The 22,332-nt window shown below is 48.4% G+C and overlaps 1 protein-coding gene across 3 annotated transcripts in view; it reads left to right on the plus strand.

Annotated features, from left to right (window-relative positions):
- Positions 1–22,332, plus strand: part of LOC144153574 (sphingomyelin phosphodiesterase-like) — a 197,259-nt gene that overhangs the window by 19,262 nt on the left and 155,665 nt on the right. Inside the window, exon 1 of one of the 3 annotated variants that reach the window (XM_077685198.1) lies at positions 3,499–3,646. The exons of the other annotated variants lie outside the window; for them this stretch is intronic. The gene's annotated coding sequence lies outside the window, so the exon portion shown is untranslated. Of the gene's footprint in view, positions 1–3,498; positions 3,647–22,332 lie in introns of those variants that run through there. 3 annotated transcript variants of the gene reach the window in all.

The following is a 22,332-nucleotide window of genomic DNA, read 5'->3' on the forward strand; positions in this document are numbered from 1 at the left end:
TCAGCATCACCAGGGGGGGGGGGGCGGCGTGCGTGCGTGCGTGCGAAGCTATAGGCCTTATGCCCTCGGAGAGGGCATGCCCGTTGTGCTGGCAGGAAGCTTACACGTGGATCAAACAGCCGAATGCGACCTGTCTAGTCTCCTCACTGGTCGAAAGGATTGGGCTGTGTGTTATGCACACGGTAAGATGCCTAGGACGCGTGAGGGAAACAGACAGCTCCATGTTTGTCCGCTAGAATAACGCTCGAGTGCTCCCAGGTTTCATTCCGTTAAATGTCTAGGACATATGCTCAATCGCAAATTGCAAACAAACGTGGTTTGTTTCGTGCATTCCGTCGACTGTGTCCAGCGTCGCAGACTGGGGGGTTAGACATATACAGGGTTGTTCGTTTTCGGGTAAAATGTTTAGGCGCCGAACATGTTTGAGGAGAATCGGATTGAACCCGATTTCTCCCCGAATGAACCTTTTCACGATTGAAATCTGCACAATCACGGGCTGACGGTCCGCCGTTCTCAACCGGTACTAGGTAGAAGCAAGCTCCACAAGCACAGCTGTGGAACTCATCGAGTATTGGCAGGACTGCCGCTCGCTACGCCAGGCAGCAAATGCTGCACTGACATTGTCGTGCCTAGCTAGTAAAAGCTGTGATATCGACTGAACTTCCTCCCGCCTGAAATACGTTCAAAGATCGGACAGGTCTCCAATGAACGCCAGCATGCCAACGATAGTGTATGTAAACAAGGATGCATAAAAAATCGATGGACAGGTCTTTGTGCATAAAATGTCTGATTTATTAGATGTTATCCGCGCTCTTCATTGTCATCATTACTGATTCATTTCCAAACAAACGCCAAACTTCAGAGAGAAGTTCCTAGAAAACCGTGATGCCCCCCGCCCCCCAATTACAGCTTCAAACAATCACCACTTTTAACGCGTTAGAGTTAAGAAGCTCTTGATTCTTTCTGATATATCGAGTGTATTACTTGGAACATCTGTAGATTTAACCCAGAAAAAACAGAATGTCGGAATGATTTCAGAAAAACACCCGATTAGTCTCCGATTATTACTTCAAAAAACAGCACTCCATCCCCCCCTCCCGATTTTAAAAATATATGAAACCCGAAAACGAACAACCGTAGGCGTACCCTGCTTCCCAGTAAAAAAACGGCCAGTGGGTACGATGATCGAAACCGCATCGTTGTGGTCAGCAGACTACTGCTCAGCCACCGAGCAGGTCTTTAGGGTCACACTTGTCGAGTATTTAACACTTTCAAGGTGCATGAAACGCATCAACTATGCCACATTTCTGCTGTGGGGCTTCACCGTTGCGCAGTGCAGCAATCTTGCGGCCCGACTGTCCCTACACAGCCGCAGCAAGGGGAAAGAAAATTCGGTGTTTCATATCGCCTGTAGGTTTTTAGAGTGCGCCAATTCGTTTGCTCAGCCTTGCATTCTGCTCGCGATACCAGGTGAAGCACAATGCATTGCAATACTGGTGCGCATGCCTTTGTAACGATGAAGAGAGAGTTGCTAGTATTGAGACTGATAAGAAGGGGAAAGTGAGAGAGAAGTTACTATAAGTTTGTGGTGCGTATGACCACAAAGCCCCTAATCGCCTTGACCCCGCATTATCAGCAGCTGATGGTCGAACCGTTTCGTCGTGAACCGGTAACGGTTATTTATTTTATTCTTTTCAGTTACGGTTCGGGTTCAACGTGCTAAAAAAATAACGGTTCGGGTTCCGGTTCGGCTTCGGTCAAAAAAACAAAAACAAACAAAAAAACTATTCGGTTCCGGTTTTCGATTCTGTTCAGTTTCGGTTCGGCACCCTGGTTTTGTAGAGCTAAAGGTAAAAACGTCCGCGGGAGGTGATTGCTTGCGGGAGCTATTTCTTTGGGTCAGGGGGCATCCCGCATTTTCGACACCTTAGCCCCTACTCGCGCTTCTGCCCGGAGCCACTCAGTCGCGGAACATCTTAAATAAGGCTGCAGGTGCCGTTGATGCCAGCACTGCTCCTGCGTTCCCGGCAGAAATGTTGGGTCTCGCCTTGCACACCCGTCGCGGAATGAAGCTCGGTGCTATCAATGAGGCGTGTGTGAATGAAGAAAGAAAAAAGGAACACTGCAGTTATCACTCATGCATTGATTTTCCGCCTTATATTTGCGTAATGCCTTGTTCTTGTTCAACAATGTTGACAAGTATGAAGTATGGACTTGGAAGTTTAGATTTGGCTGTGAGTATATAATACTATTGCGCAGCATCTGTGTTGGCTGAATCGAGACAGACAGACAGACAGACAGACAGACAGACAGACAGACAGACAGACAGACAGACAGACAGACAGACAGACAGACAGACAGACAGACAGACGGACAGACGGACAGACAGACCAAAATTTTCCCCTTCAAGTAGCCCAAGAAAGACTATCGTCTTTAATATTCGACATGGCAAATAAGCCGCACCTAAGCTGAGCGGCCTTGCACCAGCGAGACGGGAATACGCGCATCCCGCGCTTCCTCGACCAACTTCCTCGCCTCGAGGCCGGTTCCTTCCTGCGCCAGCGCAGAGGAAAAGGAAGGTGTGGTTTGCGTCATCTTACAGAGAAAACTAGTGCGCGCGGGGACGCTTCAGGGGTTAGGCGAAATGATTATTCTCTCCGTGTCCCGGCGAGAAGGAAAAGATAGGACGGGAGCTCAAGGCCTCGTTACCCTGCGGTGGCCCTCCCAGCTCTAATTTCAAGAGCGCACGCCGGCTTACGCGAATAGCATGCACGAGCTGCGCTCTGGACGGAGCAGAGCGGAACGTGCTGGGCCCCAAACGATGCTGCGCCGTGCACTCGCGCCGCGTTAACCGCCCCGCGCATCGAGCGGGTCAGTACTGCGGTAATAAAGGGCCGATGTTGCGAAGGGAAGCGGCGAGCAGTGCAGGAGGGGGGCGTTTGCGGAAGTGCCGGCGTGCGCCGGAGGCTCTGAATCCAGGTCGGTAGCGTGTCGGTCGTCTGGTCGACCACGGACCGACCTGCGCGAGACGGGACGGCGCGTGTGGTGAGCGTGGTTTTTGTTGACACATTGCTGAAGCGATACGCTGGCTGGTTTCCGCGGGTATCTATGCTTTGGGTAAACGTGTCCATCAACAAACAGATGAAGAAGAGAGGCGAGCGGGGTGATGGGACCTGAGCTCACGGCCGAGGTCCCATGAGTGAAAGTGGGGCAGTGCCAGGAGTCAGTCAAGGGGGCCAGAGAGGAGGCGATTCGGGGAGAAGGAGGAAAGTGATGGTGAGGGAATGAGTGAAAGAGAAAATGTATCGTGCCGTGCGGGGGCCGGTCGGGAGAGGAGGCGACGGAGTCGAAAAGAGCGCCAGTGAAAGAGAAAGAAGGGATAATTCTCTTCTCTCATCGCATCTTCCGACCCTCGCTGGGCTGTCCGCCAGGACCGAAGTGCCTTCGTTCGGCCCGGCTTTGAGCCCCGGATATTACTCGTTCATCCACGCACGCTGCTGCCGAAGTGCTGGCAGAGCGCCCTGTATGCGATCACGACGCTCTCGGGGGGTCTGCGGTCCAACTTCTGTCCGTCCCGGCACCCGCTCGGCCCACGCTTGGACCACGTGACGCCGCGTCATCTTCACAAGCCTTCGACGCCGCCAGTGTGAGTGCGAAATGTCACTTCTGCCTTCACTTTCTCCACTTGACAACTCGTCCCCAAGGCGTTTGCCTGCGGTGTTTCTTCTTCGACCGGAAGCTACACCGCACTAATTGCAGCTGGCGATTGCACTTCATCACCATCAAGAATGACACAAAAATTATTTGAATCAGCAAAGCTTAACGTTACTACCATTGAAACCCTAAAAACAGTATCTTTAAATCTGTCAACATCATCCACCTCGTGTGTCACGTACGCATCGGGCGCCGTTTCGCCGCAATTTTATTGGCAGTTATTTATCCAGTGGCAATTAAATACGACACTTCAACGAAACAAGCTGAAGAAGTTTTCAATCGTGGTAGAGACCGGGCGCTTTTTCAGAAACGTGGCTTGGTGATTATTCGGTGTCCACGATGGTTCTACGGAGCCGAGACCAAAACATTTTAACACCGTCTGTTGCAGCCGCTCTTCGAAACTAAATATTCCGTCCGGATAAATGAAATAGTCCTTGTATCAATGGCAGCGGAGCGTGAATCTTAGTATAATGAGACGTACTAACGCAGAGAAAAATACTAAAAGAAGTTACGTGCCGAAGCTGAACCCTGATAGTGAAGCGCACCGTACCGGAGAGCCACAGTTAAACTTAGACTACGTTATGTTCCCTATCTCACGGCAAGAAGCCTAGTTCACGGGGTTTTAGTTCGCATATAACCTACAGCAAAGATATAGTGAAATGTTTGAACTGAAACCCGAGACCCTGATTGCAAGAGTAGAACCGAGCAACACAGATGTTAGCTACTACACGTGGTAAGATTTTGGGAATATCATACTCGTACACAGGAGTGATTTTACATGTAGAAATAACCCCATAGATCTTCCTTCCTGCGCTGAGTTGCCTTAAGATTTTAGGTTAAATTGGAGCGCTTTGAACTAGTCCAAAAACGTGCTATTCTTATATTAGTCGCCTTTAGATAGCAGGATTAATATGGGAACGGAAGCGTCGGTTTAACGAAGGCTAGTGGAATGTCGTCTTACTTGCACAACAGAATAATAGCCCAAATTATAATTTGTACAAACGCGTAAGTTCCATCGTAAAAACTGCTGTGGTTATAATGTAGGTGCCGTGTGCTACTCGGCACCTGCAAGTGTGCTCCAATCACTGTGGCAGTGTCGTAAAAATGGTGCGCTGTATTTCTTCGTGTGGACACATAATAGGAGCTCGTAATTGATACGACTTGAAGGCGAAAGCCTGAGTGGCGATGCATTATTGACACGTGCATGTCTTACCTAGTTTCACAATATATTTTTTCAGTTTTTCGTCTTACGTTGAGATACTTTCCACTTCTTTCGGTGTGACCATTTAACCGCCAACCCTCATATTGAAATCCACACCAGTTCGGTTTGTCATCAATTTTTTCCCATGTAGTCAGTAAGCTCAACTAGCCTCGCTGCCTATATGCTTGCTCATTCACGGGCGTTCTTTCCCTCCCTTCATCTGCGGTGTACTGCCATGAGCGGCCACCTCCCGCTACTGCCAAGTTTAGGCTCACGCAATGAAACGGTCTCGTTCGCTTTTTTTTTTTTTTTTGCGAAGGAGACTTTTAATACGAATGTTCGCGCGAGGACAACGAGGCATGTAGCGTCGTCGCATTCATAGAACCCGGATAGCGGGCTCACGTGTTCACAGTTAGCCGCTCAAGAAGTGGGTGTTTAAAGACGGAGATATAGCTGAGGCGCTACGCGCTCAGTTTTATTAGAAAAAAAAAAACTTGGTGGAAATCCGGATTCCACGCTTAACAACAAGAGATAGTGCTTTTAAGCGCCATCCTGTTCTATCGCGCACCATGTTTCTCAATGAGGCGAGACCTCTGACTTCGTTAACTTTATGCGCGTCACGCTAATCTCATGCAAGGCTCCGGTCTGCGTTGTCGAACGGCAGGCATAGTAATGATGATGATGCGCCTTGGTGGTGGCCCCAAAAGTGGATCACACCCACTGAGGGGGATTGGCCAAGAAGATAATTTTTTTCATTAAAAAGAGACAGATAAGGCAAGATAGTATAGTCGAAAAAAGAATTTATACCTAGATTGAAGAGAGAAATAGAAAAAGAAAGAGAAACGAGAGAGCCTGAACGGAATGAAGGAATGGATGGCGTGACAAACATCCCCGTTGCAGGTGAAGGCACACTAGTAAACGGGCGCATCTACTTCGTCGTTCTTCCCTTGATGCCTTGCACATGTCCCCAACTTTACCAGTACCAAAGGGGGCATGTTGGGCTAGTTGGTGGTTTTCAGATGCAAGGGAAGGAACAGCGCATATTCTAACAAAGGACGACAGCGCTTGTGGTGTGTTACTCTGTCGTCCTTTGTTAGAATGTGCGCTGTTCCTTCCCTTGCCCCAGTACGAAGACATACTGAAATAGCAGCACACAGAAATAGCAGCATTTTTGCGGCAGAAGCACATGTATCTTATTAGCAGTACAACACATTACACAAACCTGAACAGAACACTCCATTATCTTTACAGACTCTCGAAGTGTGGTAACAGCCTTACATTGCTTCAGACCTACGAAAAACATCGTCCTCCAGCATTTAATCAAAGCTCTAACCTTTGCTGATCACTCAAAACTAAAAATAATTGTTTGCTGGGTTCCAGGTCACAGTGGCATTCTGGGGAACGAAATTGCTGACCAGAGTGCCGCTGTGGCTGCTCTCCGCAGTAGCGCGGATGTACCGGGTGTTCCCTACCTCGACCTGAAGCCACTGGTACGGACAGCTTTGCGGAAATCTTGGCAGGAAACACGGGAAACACAAACAGAGAACAAACTCTACACTATAAAGCCACACTTAGGTAGATACATAACAGACAAACAAGACAGACACACCTAAGTAGCCTTAGCAAGGCTACGGATAGGCCACACTTATGTAACACATTCACACTTGCTCACTGGGTCATCGAGACCCCTGTGCGGCAGGTGTGGAGAGGGCCTGTCCGTAGTTCACATACAAATCACATGCAAGGCACTCCACACCACACGACGCAAACACTTTCCAGAAATCTACAGACAACAAATTCCACTCCACCCATCGCACTTCTTAGGCGATGAACCAATGTTTACTGTCAAACGTGTTTTTAAGTATCTATCAGAAGTTCAATTTCTGAATCTCATATCGTATCATGCATAATTACAACCTGGCCCTCTACACCAGCCATCTCCATTGTCTTTATTTGTTTTTACCTCTGTAGCTATTCTATTTTAGTATTCACTTTTAATCTATGGTAGCTAACCATCTCTTTTTGGCGCCCTTTGCCCCATCTGGTCTTGCGTCATTAAAATGCAATCATCATCATCATCATCATCATCATCATCATCATTATTCCCTTGATTCCTGCACGAGCACTTTAAGGCGGAATCTTTAGGTGCTCCGTTCTACGCAAAAAAAAAAAAACATAGTTGGTGTTATTGTCTGGAGAAAAAGATGTCCGCCGCTGTGAAGAGTACATAAAATATACATGCGTAATCCCATGGTATCTGAACGTGGGCCCGCACAGTAGTAGCCCTAGGCGTTACAACTGCGCAATCTTCGCAAGCTGCCGGTGGTAGAAGAAAAGTTAATTATGATGATGATGATACCCTCAAAGGTTTTGGCACGTAAAGGTTTTGGCCAGGGCTAACTCAATCGCTGAAATTTGCGAGGACCTCAAAATACTAATTTATTACCGGAAAGAACGAGGCCGTAAAATGAAACTTCGTTATGATTAAAATCCGTTGTTGTCATTGTTTCTTTTCGTTCCTTTCTTCGTGGCTAATACCCGCTCAAGGGATGGGCCACGAAGGGTAATGTGCCCGTTTCACAAAATTCACAACACTGTGAATTGAGACGTACAGATTGGACAACAGTGCGTGCCGCGGAACACGAACGTGACGGCACGTGAGTGGAGCAGGTGCACACCAGCGGCGCGGATCCTAGGGAAGCTGTAGCGTGTGACAGTCTGCTTGCTGACGTCATTCGCGCCGTAAGACGAAGAAACGATAGTAAACGAAGAGGCGCAAACCGGGTTTATAAGAAAAGAAGCCGGTCATAGTAATTCGTGCCAAAAGACAAAAAAAAAAAACAGAGCGTAGAAAGAGGCGCAAATACGATGTAGCAGTAACGACGTTGTTAAAAAGCCTCTCTACGCTTTCGTCGTCAAGAATTTGTTAATGCGTAAGTATTAGGTGTCTTTTTCAAAGTAAAGACCGCATGTTGATGAGCGGCCATCATCATTTCCAGTGGCGCGTGCCTCAAAAATAAACCCAAGGGAAGGGCGCGCGCCCGCATTTTATAGTTGGACTTGGGCATGGCAACTCTTCCGCGTGCTACGCAAACAAGTTCCTGACCAACACCTGTGCGGCACCAGAGACCATTCGACAATGACATTATCCACAGCACGCTCCCCGATGTCCCTACTGCCACCACTCCATCGCAGCCGATCTCCACCACCTCATCTGGCACTGCCCCAAGTTTTTTCTCTTTCGTACATACACTCCCCCTCACCACGACACCTCAACAACTTACATCTACCCAACATCCCCCTCACCCGACGCACTCTTCGAAATGATCATTTATGCCACAAAAAGCGGCCTAGTACGGCCAATTTAGCAGTGGTCCGCACGACTTCTGAAGAGATGCCTTGAAGACGACGTCATAAAGACTGTGCTCCGCCCCCCCTTCTCTTCCCCACCCCCTGGCCTTTGGCCTTCCTTCCTAATAAAGTTAACTACAACAACAACAACGTGGAGCATCGCGCTCCGGCTGCCTCTGTCTTCGCGTCCGAGGGCGCAGAAGTCACCAGCAAAGCAGAGCGCAACGTGTCCCCACAAAACATCATGCAACTCATAGATGGAAACAAGGGCAAACTCAGCAATGCGGTTTGAACACCTTCTACGCGCGTGGCCACCGTGCCACGCGCGTAGAAGGAAACTTTAATTGCAGCTTTCGCATTCAAGATGTCATAAGAAGTGTTTGGGCGTCCTCATAGTTCTTGTAAGTCTAGCTGATCGACGCACTTTCGCGGCCACCGGCGTTCATAGGCCAATGCCCACGGCCCAAAGCGACCGCGCTATACATTTTCGTAATGGCATTCCTAACTCTGCAGATATACCGCCTCCAGGGTGGTTGTATCTACAGGGAAGATAACCTTGACAAAAAAAGCAGCAAACCTATCGTCGGTCAGTCGCCCCTCCTACTCCACGAAGATTAGGCTGCCAAGGTTGCGCTGTGGTTACACAGATAGCGCGTTCTCCTTCTCAGTCGGAGTCGTCTTTGAATCTGACAAAAAGGGCATACGTATCTCCGCTGTTTCGACAAGATTGCACTGCAGACCGTGAGTTCACGCGCAGATGTTTAGACGGGATCGGTGCATCCAAAGGAGCAAACGCGCGAAAATTTCCAGCAATCTCACCCACCCCCCTCCCTTTCCGCATTCCTCTCTATATCATCCCTGTTAATCTTTTCCTTGGTTCTTGGCTCGTCCTTTTTGCTTCGAGCTGCTATGGGGTACAAGAAAGGGATAGCGCGCTTGGTGGCATATGTTTGAAAACCATGGCTGTCTGTACCAAACTGAAGTTCCCCTCTACGCGCCTTCAGGACTGCAGACATTATTACAGAGTACGCGAACTATAGAGTACTACGAGTATACGAACTAAACGAAAAGTATTCGGCTGAGGATAACATGAATTTTCGCATAATGCCGAATCTGTACAGCCCGGGCACGCGAAATGGCGGCTGCTACCGATATAAGCTCGCGACATTCCATTTCATCAACAGTACCGAACCAAAACTTTCAGCCCGAGGCATAGCATTAAATAAATAGGCTGCAAACTGCGCCTAAACTAATCTAAGACATACGCAATGACAGTCATTTACGAAAATAATGGGTACAAGTATGGATTCGGAACATCTTTACATAAAAGTTACTGGACGTTCGGGGCTCTAACCTAGGCCGTCACAATAAATAATCTGCAGAAATTCAGAGAATTGTCTACTAATTTGCAGCCTTCTTATGCCGCTTATCTAGAAAATAGGGCTATAAGTAGCGAGAGATTGGAATATTTTATTCTTTTTATGGTTGATGCCAAGTGTTGGAGAAAAAAAAACGATAAACAATGCAGTTTTTTGGTCTACATCATAAAGGACACTTTTTAAGGCCCATGGGCGCCTTGTGAGGTATATCCTTTTTTTTTATTATTTGAAAATTGTATTAAATGTGGGTCTCACGCCAGCATTCACAATTCTAATTTAAATCCTTGAAAACACAATTTTTCGTAGTGGTATAGGGGAGGCCTTGGCCTGTGCAATGAACGAAAAGTAATGAAATCGTATGAATCCACGAAGAATCGTCCATGATAAATCATCAATCCATCAATCATCATCATCAATCCCCGAAAAAAACTGAACGTTTCAATTGGGTGTGCCTTGGTGTAAAAGGTGGCCACATCAATACTTGTGGCTCGATTTTATTTCTCGAAGTTCATTGCACACCCAATAGTGTGAGGAAGAATTGTGCCAAGTTTCACTAAACAATCTTTATTAGGAAAAAAGTTATAAATGTGCGCGTGTGGAGAAATCGCCAAAACATAGGTTGTGAGAAAATCAACAAAAAAGGTTTCAAGCAAGTGCAGCGCTAACGTAAGATGATCAGGAGAGCTAAAATTCCCCACATTTGTAGCTACTTTCTTCTTGGGTCTTACTGGTGTCTGAATTTGCGCGTGTGGCACCTCGCCTTTTTTCCCTGCTTGCTTCGCAGAATCAGAGCTCTGACGGGATGCCTTTGCGATGCGTGTCTGATCATTCGTTTTTGGTATTTGGTTTTTAGTTTCGTGAGTCTTTGCAGTCTAAATTTCCCCATATTTTGGCTGCCACTAAGAAGAAGTTAGCGACAAAGAGTAAGCACATCCACCAAACAATCTGAAGCTCCTTTGACGCGCGTACGGAGGCTCCAGAACGTAAACAACACGTGCGAAACATCGTGAACCTGCCTGGTGGTAACTTAGATTTTAATTCATAAATAAAGTGTTAAAAACACTATTAGGGCATTATTACATTTTTGTACGTGATACGATTGTTAAATAAGAAGCTAAAAACTCCAAACCAGGGAATTTTTGTGTTCCCCACAAAACTGGCAGTTTCAGATTCGGTTTCGTAGATGCCTAGTGGGTTTACATTTTTTATGTATATTTTGAAAGAAACTGTGTAGGAAAGAACCTTTTTCAGCAAAATGATGCCCAATTAATTCCACATCTAACAAAAGCGAAACCAAAAATTGACATTTTCAAAAAAATTTGCAATTTCGACTTGGCCTCACACCTTAAGCTTTCTTTTGCTTCTTTTCGCCAATGATGTAAATTTATACCATTGTAGCCATGAAATCAATAGGAGAGGCCTTCGCCCTGCAGTGGGCCTGACCAGACTGCTGCTGATGATGATAGCGATGAAGTGCGTTTACTTCGCTAATTATGTATTTTTTCCGAAGATGCAGGGCTTTCCGCAGGGTTGGTCCCTTTACGCTATATTTACACGTATTTCCAACGTTCTTTTGTGGACATCTTTTAGATGCGGAACGTCTCTTGCTCGGGGGTATGTCCCGCGGCGTCGGCGTCCGCACTCACACTACGCATGCGCAACTCTCCTCCTTCCCTCTTTCCAACAGCTCGCGTTACTCTCTCCACTTCTCTCCTACCACCTGCTTGCTCTTCTCCTGCGTTCTCGCTTCTGCTCTCGCGGCGCATGCGCTACTCTCCTCCTCTAGTCTCCTCTCCTTCAAGTGTGAATATAAAGCGGGTAGAGCGCTGCGCGCGTTCAGTGCAGCGCTTGCTTCGGTTGACTCTGTTGCTTCCGAGGAAGTGTGATGGAAGCAACAGTCCCATCAGTGAGTGGGCTGACGCAAGCACGTGTCAGCATCAGCCCAAACACTAATAGCAACGTTACGTCCACTCAAGACAAAGCTGCGAAGCGAAGGGCACGCGACGCTGAACGCAAACGCTTGAAGCGAGCGGCGGACCCTGAACTTCGTCAGCGCGAAGCAGCTTCGAAGCGTCAACTTCGAGCAGCGGATCCTGAGCTTCGGCAGCGTCAAGCAGCGTCAATTCGAGACCGTCGAGCGGCGGTACCGGAACTTCGACAATTTTCCCCAAACCCAACTACTAACACAAAGGAACGCAACGGAACCCCCCGATGCTCAGCATCCTACTCAGGGTTCCCCTCTGGAAGATGGGGTTGATTGATTGATAGGCTTTAATGAGAAAGAGGCAAGAAGCCCTGGCGGGGAAAAGGGAATAAGGGGTGGGGGTGGGGAGAGGGCTTACATATTATCGAAAGGTGATAGTATTCAGTTCTTGTGTAGTGCTCTTGAGTAAAAAAAAACACATTGAAGGGCAGTACAGTGAATCGGCAGAAACTGGGCAACAAGTTGCAGATCTTCCAGAGGGTGCACTGAAGAAGGGACCGGCGTTCACGTAGACTATTGAGTTTGTAAGAGAAAAAAAACACACTGAAGGGCACTACTGTGAATGTGCACAAACTGGACAAAAGTTCTTTCAAAGGGCACATTAAAGAAGGGATCGTCGTTCACGTATCAGACAACCTTATAGAGACCAGTGTGTAGTGAAAACCGCACAATTCCTTCAAGTAGGGTGGTGTCACTCCGAACTCTTAGTAAGTGTTCTTGCACATCCTTTGGGAGGGCATGGGAGGCGAGGAGTTGTTCTCGACCCCGAACAAAGTGAGGGCATATTCATATTAAATGAAAAAGGTTATAGTCAGTGTGTGATTCACAAAATGGACATTTTGAGGGAGAGTCCCTATGTGGATGAGTCCATTTACGGATGATATCTGGAGTATAGGCAGAGTTCGCGTAGACCTTATTAGCAAAGATTTCTCCTTGGCTATTCGGGCAATTGAGAGTAGAAAGGAATCCTGGTGGCGATGCATCAAACAGCCGTTTCCTACTCATCACCTTGTACTGTCGGTATTGCTGGGGCCAAATTGGAAGGGATGCATCCGGTTGTGGAGGTTTTGTTTAATCTTCAGTTCTGGAGGGAGATGTATAAAATGCATATTTGGGATGTCAGATAATTTGTGTGAATTTTTTTCTAATTTTTCTATTCGTTTTTCAAAATTGTGTCCGACGAATTATCTCAATTTACGCGATTATAATGATTGCAGGTGGTACTTCCACCAAATCTGCATTTTTGTGGATATATTTATTTATTCATTTACCCTAAAGGCCCTTACGGGCGTTACATAGGGGTCGCAATGAAAAAAAGAACACATTGCAACATTAAAAACAGCAACACCCAAAAAAATGCGAATACAAATACATTCATGTCGAAATGCATAGTTTCAAAAAATCCCTAAAATGCGAGGGTTAAAAAATGACCCAGGTTCAAAATAACACAAACATCGAACATTGAACCAATCTAAGAGGTTCAAAAATGACACAAACACTGGAAAATGATTTATACATTGAGGAATAACTGCAACTCTTTGATAAATGAGTCGTGATTACTGAGTGTGACGATGTTACCTGGGAGCTGATTCCAGTGACGAATAGCAAGTAAGAGTGGCGAAAAGAAAAATAGGTTGGTACGCGCGAATATTGGTTGAACTTTGAATGCATGATCTAAACGGGGAAAAACGCGACCAGCGGGTCTTATGTGCGAGGCAGCGAAAGAAGATTGGCTGTGGTATAGTCTATGGAAAACCGATAAAAGACTATAAAGCCGGCGTTGTTGTAGAGGTGGTAAGTTCAGGGATTGTTTCATTTCTGTTATACTTGATGTTCGTGAGTAGTTCCTGAGAATGAATCGGGCAGCTTTATTTTGGAGTGCCTCAAGTTTATTTACGAGATACGACTGATGGGGGTTCCAGATTAGCGCTGCATATTCAATCTTTGATCGAACAAGTGTTTGGTAGGCCAGAAGCTTTGTGGATGTGTTAGCTGAATGCAGATTGCGCCTAATGAATCCGAGTGATTTAGAAGCTTTGCTGGTTATTGTATCGATATGGTGATTCCAGGTTAGATCAGACATTATGTGGACCCCCAAGTATTTTACCATGGTTACGGTTTGTACAGGCATACTATTGAGAAAATAGTGACGGGGCTCAGACGCGCTAGTTTTGGTAAATGTTATGGCGTTAGTTTTGGGCACATTTACTTCCATCTGCCAATCCCTACACCATTTCGTCAGTTGATTAAGGTTACACGTTACACGGTCCTGGCTGTGCAAGTACTCGGCAAGGAATGCTACGCATTAGAAAAGCAGGACTTCTACCTCACAGCTGCGAAATCCGAACGGCGGGTCGTTTTTAATAGTTGCCGAAAAGAATTGCGCTAGGTTTGAAAGCGAATTCCAGAAGATGGCGCTACGTGCTTTAAATTCTGTACCGTTTAGGAAACGGAATGGTGCTATCACTGTGCATCTAAACGAATGGCATGCAGCTGGTCGCTCGCTTTGCTAAAGCTTCCACCCGCCAGTGCTTCATGGTCAGGCCTAAGTTCAACTCCTGCGACTGCAGGCACTGGACCTCCAGCGTAAAAGCCAGCACTATTGCGCGGCAGCACAGTCTCTTCGTGAACGCTCTGTAGGTTAATATTGGCCTCGAAGACATACCGTGGTGCCTCCTACGAATGACTTCACTTGTTGGACGCCGGGTCGGGTTGTTGTCTGCTACAATACATTTCCTGTGCATATGCGACCGCGTGTTTTCTTTTTCTTTTTTCGTGTCCACCGTCTACCCCCTTCTTGTGGATTTGATGCAAATTACCCAAAAAAGTGGTTGCAAACGGAATCAGCGACTCGCTTGTTCCCGGCGACACCGCCGCGCTTAGGTAGTTGCTACCACAGCTACCCACAGCTCGTATGCAGCCAGCTAACGCAAAGGACGATGCAACTGATGCCGAGAAAAGGACGCTGTAAATTCATTATGCAATAATTGTGACGGGACATGTACATACTAGACTGTGTGTGCAAGGAAACAACTCGTAACAGAGACGGAACGCTTCGCTCACCTGTTATCTCGCGGCGCGTACTGCTCGCATTGCCTGGGGAAATTAATGGCTACGTGACAACGGTGATCGGATTGCTCCGCCACACATGCTTAAAAGTACCGCTATGGTGTGTAGTTTGGCTTAAGAAGGGCCTATTTCCGATACAATGTTTTCATAATTATGTCCCGATTTGATTAACGATGACTGCCGTAGCCTGTACTCTGCACGTCTGACGTGTTTATTTTCGCGACTTGTTCGCAAGGTATGAATGGTATGAACGCGAGTTTTCCGCGCCTTCGGGCGGGTTTGGACATGGTTATATTTAGTTTTCATTAGGACCTCGGCGTGGGAATTTATAATTGCAACGTGGGATTTTGTCTGTTTACAGTGAGCACGCCTTTTTCTAGCATCAATTTCGAAACTCACGATTGCTCACAGAAGGCGAGGCTGTGTACGAGGCCAAACACGTCGTCAATGATTTGGGGTAATGTGGAGTTTTAGAATAGGAGAACCGAGCATTCGGGGCCCCCAAGAAGTGAGGGAAACCCAAACGCTACACGCGCCACGAGCGGGTCTTTTCAACAGCTCGCCGCCGGCTTCGGATGCACGTAATCGAATGTTGGGAACTTTAGGCTTAGCATCGCGACATATATTTCGTCGCCGCTATCGTCACAGTTGCGAATGACTGTCCCTAGTACAACTCTTCACATCACTGTCACCCCCTTTTTTGTATGTGTAGCTTTGTATCCGCGGTTATTGCCGTTTAAACGATCGATGAACAAGATACCTGACACAGCCCCGGCCGACGCTTGCGCGCTGGCTTCGCCATCCTTCGGCCACCCGCCACACCGCGCGTGAACGGGCCGGCGGTACCGGGACCCACTTCCGCGGCCGGTCGGCGTAGATCGCGGCAGCTACTTGAGCATCGTTTTGAAAACCACAGCTGATAACACTACCTAGCCCAATTTTTTTTTTGCTAAAGCCACTACGCGAAGGTTGTGCCGGGCGGTCTCCGCGAGGCACGTGCTTATGTGCCCTCGGTATTTTTTTAGCTAGAGCTACTGCGCGAAGGTTGTGCCGGGCGTCTCGCGCCGGGGATCATATCCGTCACGGAAATGGCATCCCCAGAAAAAGTTCCATTGGCACGGCGGCGCTAGGTTACGAGCCCACGATCATTCTGGCCGAAATGGGAGGTGTAAAACGCTCTACCTACTGAGCCATGAAGTCATGCCCGGGTAGCTGTACAAACGCGCCTTATGTCCTTCCCTCTAACTTGTCCATTCAGATGGTGCTGCCGTCTAGGAGAGGTGCAGCGAAGTAGTGCGTCAGGACGCTAGTAAGCGCCGATAGTTGGCGCCTCGACAGGGCAGCGGGTAGCAGCGGAAGCTGCTGTTCACCCGTCCGCCGCCTATGTGGAAAGCCGCTGAGCTTCTGGAACGCCGCCGCTGAGTTCGTCGCAACGCAAGCGCCTGGCGTACACGCCACGGAGCAGGACCCATGTGGTCGCATCTTTGCCTAGACGACCCGCCAGTAGGACGTCGCTCGCCAAGCACACCCTCAAGAATGCTGCCGACCCGCAAATAATGCTCCTTTTGGTGTAGCGTACTGTTACTTCACCAAACGATTCGCTGACAACCCGTTCGGATGCGTTCGCACGGTTTGCGAGTGCCTGAAGTTTAAATCGGATTTACGCAATTCTCCGGCGCCTGTAATTCAGTGTGTAATGTTGATGCGTCCAACGGTGCCATACTGATGAAAAGAAAGGAAGAAGAAAAAAACATCCCCCTCGCGAGGGGCACGATCAAATGCAGAGCATTTCCGGGGCGCACGACGTTAAGTAGTTTGCGTTACGTTAATGTTGTTGCACTTGTGGCAACTGCTGACGAGAGAGCGCTCGTCAGCAGTAATTTGAATGAGTCAACGATATAAGGCGCGTTCATAGCGTCCCATTCTGTGTCGGCTCTGTGGCGCAGTGGGTAGAGCACCATGTACATTGCGTCCCCCCCGCAGGGTCGAGGGATCGAAACCTGGCGCCGGATAGTATTTTCTTTTATATAGTGTAGGGGGAGGGGTGCGGACAACGACGGTGCGGACTACGACGGGACAACGCGGGTGACATCGTGAGAATATAAATAGGGATGTGCAAGTTCATATCGATGCACAATAAACATTCAGATGCTCCTGTGAAGGCGCATTTCACTTTCGTGTTTTACCGATTCCTATGAAAGAAGGATCAACCACATTTTTTTGCCAGAGCCACTGCGCGAAGGTTGTGCCGGGCGCCTCACGCGTGGGATGCCACGCGGTCGCCGTGAGGCACGTGCTTCCGTGCCTTCGGTATTCTTTGCTAGAGCTACTGCGCGAAGGTTGCGCCGGGAGGCTGGTGCGGGTGACGCCAGAGCATCGCCGCGAGGCACGCGCTTCCGTGCCCTGGGCATTATTTTTGCTAAAGCCACTGCGCGAAGGTTGTGCCGGGCGCCTCGCGCCGAGGACGCCGGACGGTCGCCGGGGGGCACGCGGTCAAATGCGCACGGCATTTTTACTAAAGCTACTGTGCGAAGGTTGTGCCGGGCAGATCGCGGCGGGAACGCTGGACGGTAGCCGCGAGGCATGCCCTCACGTGCCCTCAGTATTTCTTGTTTTGTTAAAGCCACTGTGCGAAGGTTGTGTGAGGCGGTCGCCGCGAGGAGTGCGGTTACGTGCGCCCAGGGCTCCCTGCCTACGCCGGACGGGTTTGTATCGGCCTGAACAGCTGTGCTGTAATAGGTTCACCAACGCTTTTTTCCAACAAAATTTGCCAACACTAACAAAATTCAGTTTTGTGTTGGTGCCCACCGACTACATAACCGGACCACGATGCCCGGCATAGTAAAGAACTCCCAAATACTTTATACTTATTCTAATTACGCGCACACTGTTATTTTTGTTTTGACCGACCATAAAATATACCGTTGTGGAGGTGGGATAGAGAACGCACGGTCCTGGGTTAACCCAAGCAAGCTTTCAGGTACAGGGTCCCTGCGGTCGGTCCTCAAAATAAACGTTGCGGTGAGAAGTGCAGCGTAAGGTAGAGCATGTACAAAAAGTTGTTAGGCCTCAGCGAAACTGGCCGAGTAGCCATTGCCCGCGATCTTCCGAAAACAAAAACTGGTGACTCGTGGAAGGTTTCGGAATCATCGTTGTGCGTATTCGCCTACTGCAGTACGGGGCTGATCCAAATGCTCCAGTGACCGGTATAAGTAACCGGAAACCGCACATGACAAGGTGTGGTCCAGCATAGAGGGAGACTCTATGCGTGATAATAATTGCACACAAAATTTGAGAATTGTCATCAGTTTAAGAAGTTAAACTGTCATCACTTTAGGAACGACATGCACATGTCGTTTTTATGTGGCACCAACCCTACGTTTCCTTCATGGCGCTCAGGGAACATGGTTTTTAAATGGCGAGTGTTTTTTGGTGTTTCTTTGTTAATCGCGTGTGTGCGCTGGATTAGAAGGATCCTTGATGTTTTGTTAGTTGATTTTTTTAATTTGTATGTTTTTTCTGGTTCTTTTCATTTTTTTTGAATTAGTGGCGTTATGGCGCTGGATAGGATTGACCTTTGCAATGTCTGTCATTAGTTTTCAAAAACTTCTAGGTAGAAATATTTTTGTTTAGTGTTTACACAATTTTATAGCCCTTTTGGAGTGCATACGGCAGGCATTCTCAGATAATGAATGGCAGCCTACCATTGCCCCTGAAGAAGAAAGTGTATGACAGCTGCATCTTACCGGCACTCACCTACGGGGCAGAAATTTGGAGGCTCACTCAGACGGGTTCAACTTATATTGAGAACGACTCAGCGGGCAATGGAGCGCAAGATGATAGGAGTAACATTAAGGGACAAGAAGAGAGCGGAGTGGGTCAGGGAACAAACGCGTGTTAAGGACATCTTAGTAGAAATTAAGAAGAAATGGACGTGGGCAGGGCATGTAATGCGAAGGCAAGATAACCGTTGGTCAATGTGGGTAACAGAATGGATCCCCAGAGAAGGCAAGCGTTGCAGGGGGCGGTAGAAAGTTAGACGGGCAGATGAGATCAAGAAGTTTGCGGGGATAAATTGGTCGCAGTTAGCACAGGACCGGGGTAATTGGAGATTAATGGAGAGGCTTCTGCCCTGCAGTGGGCGTAGATAGGCTGGTGATGATGATGACGATAGCCCTTTTTTTGGGGGGGTAGGGGGGGGCGGAGGGAAATGGTTAATTGCATGAGCGGACTAGGTGAGATAGACTATGGTAATTTTGCTTTTTTTTTAGACAAATTTATACACTCGAACGCATTGCTGGGGAGAGATTTTTAGGGCAATGTGACCAGATCAATATTAAGGGCGACCACCTTCTGGCCTCTGGCTGTCAGCGCCACATGTCGCCGTCGTTTCATGTCGTCGTCATCGCACATAGTCACGGTACAAAAACACCGGGACACTTGTTTTTTATCGCCTCGCGCTAGAACGTAACGCGTAATAAAAGAACGCGCCAGGACACTCGTTTTCCAATGTCCCGTGCTAAAACGCTTCGTCCTTCAAAGACATGGGTCTTTTACAGCAAAGCTGTATACCTCTACCCCCAATGGTTTCATCTCCGTGGGCAAAAACGCCAAGGCGCTGGTCGTACACGTGTCCGCTGGCCAGGTTTGCCTCCCATGTTTCTTGAGAAGAAGGTCTTGTGTTATGCGTTCAACAAATTATGGGGCAAATTCATTATCTCTGAGGAGAAAGTGATGGGTTATAATCTAGGAACCAGCTGCGGTTGCGTTTCCACATAGGCCAGCAAGGCATGCCGAGATGAGGTGTAAGACGGCAGGCCGCTGTGCAGGCGGTTTCCTGTAGAGGCGACATTGACAGCGGGTTTTATTAAGCGTGTGCCTTCTGAGTAATTAGAACATTTCAGTAAGACTTGCGCGGCTGCTCGCATGTTGAAGGACGCCAAGGAGGCTCCTGATCTGAACCAAAACGCTCCAAAAATGGATGTACGAGTTTTTTTTTTACCCCCTGTCGTGTTGCCATTTTGTGACGTTTTACGACACGGGCAACGCTTGTCAAATGAAGTGACGGGAACTGTGGCTTTTGCTGAATGCCTCAACTCTTCACCTGTTAACTTCACTACTCGTCATGCAGAGTAAAATATTGCCTGTTCAGGGTCATGCTCTTGTCGCTCTCGCTGGCCTAATGCAGATAATTATTGAACACATTAGGTAGGTGTATCCAGTATTACTTGGTCCTAAATTGCGGGGAAAGTAAGCGCTGTGTTAAGAAATGAATACACACGCTGTAAACTCAAGCAAAAAATTAGAAAAGCGTGCAGCCAGAAATAGATAACCGGACGTTGAACGGGCTCAAGTATGGAGTCTTACCTGCGAAATAAAATACCCGGCTATTAGAAACCCCGTATTAATTTTCTTACATTGCACGAGGGTGTCATAAAACTATGGTTTCACCTCGGGAGAGTAGATTCGGTGCGATGAATCTTTAGAAGCCCAAATTAGAACAGCAGCAGCACCAGCAACAACAAGAAAGACCAGAAACGAAGAGACATGATCGACTTCCTTGCACGAACCGACGGAGCGAGGAGCCGACGAGCCGCAGTCTCCCCGTGCGCATTTTCTGCTCTTAGGAGAGTGCTCTCTGTTGTCACTGAAGGACATCTTTATGCTACCCTCCTAAAACTACGCTATCTGACCAGTTCGATCGGCCAGCGCTGCTATCGCCGTTGAGTTTCGTGCGGTTGCAATGACACTGAGAGAACAAAATAACACCTGAAAGGATTTTGCGTACGTGAAGGGCCTCAAGTCAGAGTAGCGGCAGCATGCAGACGCCCCCCCCCCCCCCCCTTCCCCCACCCCCCTCGGCGTGTGATTGATCCACTTCGTTGCGCCCAACACTTCTCTTTGCCCTCTTCGGTTTGGGAACTTTTAGGGGCGAAGCTCCTAAAGCCATGGGTCTGTCTATCCCTTGTGTCTCGTTGTACGTGACCGCCGCATGCTTTCGGAGATGTCGCAAAGTGGGCCGCGTTGCACGCGCAAGAACCGGCTGCAACCGGCAGCGCAAACTCGGCACCGGGAGCGCGAGCTTGTCTGTGTTCGCCAACGGAGGCGCGAGCGCACGTGCACTGCGAGGGGGAGATCACGCAAGAGATCACGCCACGAACGCAGGCAGTCGTTCTCGGAGATCGAACGAGACGCAAGGACCTTTGCTCGTTTCCTCTCGTCTTGTTCGGGCACAAGTTCGCCCTAAATAAAAGTTCTTTCTTTACCGTTGTGTCCCATCCTACGTGACAAATTGTGGTGGAGGTGCGGGGTAGTCCTCGATGGCGCGGGGTCTTTCACCAGGTCTGGGCCTGGGAGCATTGACTCCGAAAATAAAAGTTGATTTGTACAATGTACGCACACAGTCTTACGTCTTTCTTAATGATGTAATGGGCGAACTTTCACGGGAGAGTTACGGTTACCGATGATCTCCCCCTCTCGAACTTCGCCCCACTTATGATCATTCATTCCGTGGATATGGCGTGATTTTTTTCGTAGCAGCTGAGATAGGGGAGTGCTGCGAAACTGTGTCAGCGAATACCTGCAGAAGATGTATTATTCTTTTTTCTGCGCGTACAACACGGCAGATGACCGGCAGTGCCGGTGAGCTGAGACTAGTGGAGGAACAATTTTTTCCCCCAGGTTGCGAATAACAGCTGCCACTACAGAAAAGTGCCCGCAATGATGGGCAGTACCCCCACCTCCCGTATTTTTTCAATGCCAAACTCATCAGCCCCGATCACCCAACCAAGCTATGCGACACCTGCCCCTCTCCTCCAAATGATAGCCTTCCCAGTGCTCTACACAGGTGACCGGTTACTCTTGGGGCGGCGCGTGGCGGAAAGCGGGGTCACGTTGGCGTAACGGGCTCCGCCCGCGGTACCCGAGTTTGCTATCGCTGGCCGGAGCTCCACTACTTCGGGTGCATCGAGCATCGGTTCCCTTGGCAACCGGGCACAATCCGCTCTCGAATTTCGGCCAGTCGGTTGAGCGCAGTTGCTCTTGCGGCCACACCTTACGGCATGGGGCCGAAACAGGCGTCCCCATCACTTCACTGCGAAGAGGGCGACGAGTTCAGAATTTAAAAAAATGAGGCGACGGCTGTGCGCGTGCGCGAAGCGCCTACAATTGTTGCCAACCCGCGGTTCGAAGAAATCAAAACCGAAACAAAAACGTACACACCGGGCAACATTTTTGTCTATTGTCTGCACACTTACGCACACTTTTGTCTGCCCACTTAAGCAAATTGGCATGCACAACACTTATAGGTCCTAAAATAGAGTACGTTTAGGCCATACGGGAACCTCACCGAGCATATCTCATGACTGATTTAGAAGCCCTGCAAAACCGTGCTGCACGTGTCATCTATTCGGCCAACTGACGTCACACCAGTGTAACGGGATTAAGAAATCGCTCCGAGCTTGAATCCTTATCCCATCGTCGTTGTGTATCTCGTTAAACACTATTTCGCGAACTCTACTATCATGTGTCCCTTCATAATGACATCGTATGTGAATTTTCACTCGTCTTTCCACGCCCTGATCATCCGCACAGTCAAACGCATCACGTGTCGTTCCCTCGCATTGGTTCAATCA

Source organism: Haemaphysalis longicornis, unplaced genomic scaffold, assembly GCF_048455015.1.
Source record: "Haemaphysalis longicornis isolate Haplotype H1 unplaced genomic scaffold, Haemaphysalis longicornis Haplotype H1 scaffold_9, whole genome shotgun sequence".
Lineage (NCBI taxonomy): Eukaryota > Metazoa > Arthropoda > Arachnida > Ixodida > Ixodidae > Haemaphysalis > Haemaphysalis longicornis.